Source organism: Lycorma delicatula, chromosome 1 (assembly GCF_047948215.1).
Source record: "Lycorma delicatula isolate Av1 chromosome 1, ASM4794821v1, whole genome shotgun sequence".
Lineage (NCBI taxonomy): Eukaryota > Metazoa > Arthropoda > Insecta > Hemiptera > Fulgoridae > Lycorma > Lycorma delicatula.
In genome coordinates this window covers 28849201-28853543 of record NC_134455.1, presented here as the reverse complement: position 1 = coordinate 28853543, position 4343 = coordinate 28849201, and the positions used below count along the sequence as shown (strand labels likewise).

Here is a 4343-nt window from a genome sequence, read left to right as displayed (position 1 = left end):
TGATAGGAATACATAGGTCTGTGTAAAGGAGAAAAAGTATCTGAGAAGTAAAAAAATATTGAATTAAAAAGAATTGATTTCAAAGGAAACTCTACATCACAATATGCATTTTTTAGTTCTCAAAGATTTAAATAAGGCAGAAAGAACATTTATTATGCAATCTGGGAGAAATAGAACTAAAAAAGCTATATACAGCATGCTAGATTTATGAAACTGGAGACAGTCAGATTTTAGAAAGAGTTTGCAATTACAAAAGAAAACAAAAAGATATGACTACTATTGCATGTTAATTAGCCATCTCATATATAAAAAAGTTTATGGGATTCATTACAGGTAAAAAAATGTAGTAGCTTTTCTACAAAAAACAAACTCACACATACTTTCCTATTTTATTTATTATATCAAACTGTCTCAGCCTGAAATAAATTATGCAATGTAACACAACATTAATCATGTAAAAGTTTTAATCAATTAATTTCTTTTGCCTACCTACTTTATATTGTGTAGATTTTAATTATTTAAATAATGTAACCAGCCTGATCATATATGATTATTCATAAATAACTTCTAGCAACAAGGCAGTAACCAAAACAATCTAAAAATTTATATTATTTTGACCAAGTAAATTGTTCCTCATATTATATGAATAACCTGCTTACTTAAAACTAATTTGCAATCAACTAACTGAACTTTAGGGACCGCAATGTCTAAAATGATAAAAAGATAAGACAAGGGCAATAACTGTAATGCTACAAAAGACGCAAACTATATTCTCTCTTGTGCGGCATTACCCGGCATATTTAGTTTATAAGAATTTTCTATAGCAAGTAATTCAAAACTATTCAATATCATTTATAAGGTCTGAATATTGGTTGAAAACAAACCAACTAAAAAAAAATAGCATTCAATAAAAATTAATAACAGATTCTTATTTGAAATAAACCCTGAATAATTTACTGTATTGTACAAACTGTAATGAAGTAATATATATGGATTACTTTTTAAATTTCATGCAACTACCACACTTATAAAAAACAAACTGATAAAAACAAAATTTAAATCCTCATTCTATATTTTTTTTTAAATACTAGATGCTTTGCAGTTTCCACCACATTTTACATGAAAACATCCTTGGGAATTTATCACAGGTTATTTTCTTTCAAGACACATTATATTTCAGGGTTATTCCTGTGAGAGCAAAATATTTTCATACTCTGCAAAACCCTTATGAATACTATCTCTTATTTATTTATAAACTACCTACTTAATTTTTTTTTAAAGAAATGTTAAAAAAGTCTACTTACTGAGAAATTGTAGCTCATAATAATAGCATTGTAATAATTTATTATTATACGATACTAAATACCAAACAAAAAAATTAAATAAATTATAACACCCTACATAACAAGTTTATGATTTCTAAATTTACACATTAATTGCTCTAACACGCCACAAGATATTTAATTAAATCTTAGCCCTTTTATATACTGTGAACCACCTGTAGAATCAATGGACTGTTAAATTTGTACCATTCACCGACAACGCACTATATAACCATTCAATTAACAATTAAATAGTTTTAAATATTTCCTATAATTTATTCTAGAATTGAATGTTACCTCAGAAAATACTATACATTAGATACCTGCCAAGATATTGAGTAAAGAATTAATTAATCAACTACCAAGAAGACTATTATTGTTAATATGCTTAGATACCACTGAAAACTCCATGTAATTAAACTAAAAACAATGATAAAAAAAGTGTAAGTAGACAAGCTACGAAAGTATGCCCATAGTATTTCACTATGGATTGCAATTGAAATACCTGATATATATAACTAGGCTTCAGATTTACGAGCAACTACTTGCTGGTATATACTCAGGCATAGTTCTAAAGGGTACAACCTAATGACTTTTTTTATCATTTAATTATAATGATTCACTTTTTCTTTATTATTTTTGATGCTGTTTTTAAAAAAAAAAAAAAAGATTTGTTCTTTGTTTTTAAATGTGGCTTTAAGTTTTATTTGTGGCACCATCTCGAATATTGGATGGCAAGTAAGAACTTACACAAATCACATCTCTTATAACACACTATTCCTAACTCAGACAACAAAAAACCCATAATGTAACACAGTTAAATCACTGTAAGAAAGTATAATTAACTTTCAAAAGACACAAGAGTTTCAACCATCATTAAATAGTTCCAAGTAATCAAATAAATCTTTTAGTAGCAATTAATAGTTTAGCTAGACCACTGAACCTCCAAATATGTTTATATAAACAATATCAGCTTTCAGAAATACACAATAAACTTACATCCTCAACCCAGAAATATTGTGGAGCCTGTTACCTCTATCTATCCCTTTCAGCTTGCATAGCATCATATCTAAGTACAAACTCATACAAAGACAGGAATCAAACAGCAATAAAACATAAAATTAAATGTATATAATGAAAAATAACTAAGTAAAAATTAGTTATATATCAGACTGTAACATTTTCTACAATGAAGAAATTTTGTTAAAGGCAATGCAATGTTTTTACAGATTAACTTACAAACCTTTGATGGTAAAATAAAGATATAATATTACAACTGACAGGAGGAAAAGTATCCATTTGGTAACACTGCCCAAATTTTGAAGATTAAGAAAGAATCAGTAAACTGTAAAAATAATACTATAAACTAGGTTCATGATAGATAAATGAAATTTATATGAAAATACTGTATTAAATAAAACATTCCTATCTAATCTTCATAAACAGCTTTAAGTTTTCACGGATGATATCAAGCTTCTTAGTATAAATTAAACAAAACTGATGAACTTTCTACTCAAACGGTTATATAAATCATACTTTAATGAAAGTAGCAATAATGCAAATAAATAAACCTACCAAAAAATCTTTTTCAGCCCCATATACCTGCGATGAACTGCTTAGAACAAATTTACGCAATATCTATATATAAACAACATTATTTATTTATAACAATTTCAATATTGGCTATATACTAGAACATGTAAAATTATGTATTACGTTTCTCATAAAAAATTCTATAAAAAGGGGTTAAAAATTGTGAAGAGAGATATTAATAAACGAATAGTCTAATAATGTTACCAAACATTGACAATAGTGTCTGGTAATTGTAAATCAACACATCGGCAAGATGAATTCAACAGTATAAATACTAGCCATAAATTATTAAAACTACAATACAGATGAAGAAATTAACCATCTCACTGTTTTAAAACGCAAAACTTTTCATCACGTGACTTAACATTACGGTATTTATTTTTAGCACATACACTTACACTATCGATCGAAACGATAAATATAGTAAAGCAATGGTTCTTTAAGTTTTAGTGTTCAGCATTTTTCAACAAAGTAAAAGCCATGTAAAATTAAAACCAACACAACCATTACCTTCACATACAACCCATAGAAACAGATGATGAAATCGACTTCTACAAGCGAGCATGATACAGGTCATGCAACCGCACTATTCCACAGGAATAAATTGCACGGAATAATTTTTTATTAAAAATTAATCTTAATAGCTTACTGCTATCTTTATCTATATATTATTGTATTTAAAAAAATAAAAACAATTATTTAATTTCATATTATATCTAAATAAAGTTTAACGTATTTTTAACTATTATATTAAATTAGGTATTAAAATTTCCTTGCTTGCTTAAGAACAATCTATTTATAATATTTAAACTCGGTATCGTGGATAACGGTGTTCACTGGTGGTTGGGTTTCAATTAACCACATATCTCAGAATGGTCGACCTGATACTGTACAAGACTAAACTTCATTTACATTCATACATATCATCCTCTTAAGTAATACCTTACGGTGGTTCCGGAGACTAAACACAAAAAGAAAGAATTGAATGAAAATAAAAAATAGTTTAATAATTATTTTTTCAAATGGTCGTTTACTTTAAAAAATGTTAATACTGCTATTAAAAGCAATCGTATTATTAAGTATTTAAGAAGTTTTCAACTTGAAAAATTTAAAAGCTTTCAAATATAATCACTTCACTTTTAAAAATATAGTTTTGACGAGAAACGTCTTTAAAATACCACCGAAACATACGGGTACCAGAACAGAAATTTGTAGCAACGAAAAAATCTATATCGTCCTGCCTTAATAACTTCCTAAATATTAGTCTCAGAGACGTAAATGCAGTGTCATTTTATAACTTACAAGGTCAGCTTGCCGATACTCAATGGTGAGCGGGTTTGGGCACAGCGAAGATCGGCTGAAACTAGCGCTCTCGCTCATATCCATTCAGTGTAGCTCACGAGTAAGATGTGATAGCGTGGTGATTCG

General features: G+C 27.9%; 1 protein-coding gene across 6 annotated transcripts in view; it reads right to left on the bottom strand.

Annotated features, from left to right (window-relative positions):
• The window catches only part of Marf (Mitochondrial assembly regulatory factor), a 126750-nt gene extending 123206 nt beyond the window's left edge, over positions 1-3544 (bottom strand). For 2 of the 6 annotated variants that reach the window (XM_075382132.1, XM_075382159.1), the window contains exon 1: positions 3314-3453. The gene's annotated coding sequence lies outside the window, so the exon portion shown is untranslated. Of the gene's footprint in view, positions 1-2897; positions 2958-3313 lie in introns of those variants that run through there. The other 4 variants (XM_075382140.1, XM_075382178.1, XM_075382169.1 and 1 more) reach the window with 4 other exon arrangements.
• Between the last annotated feature and the right edge of the window lie 799 nt (positions 3545-4343).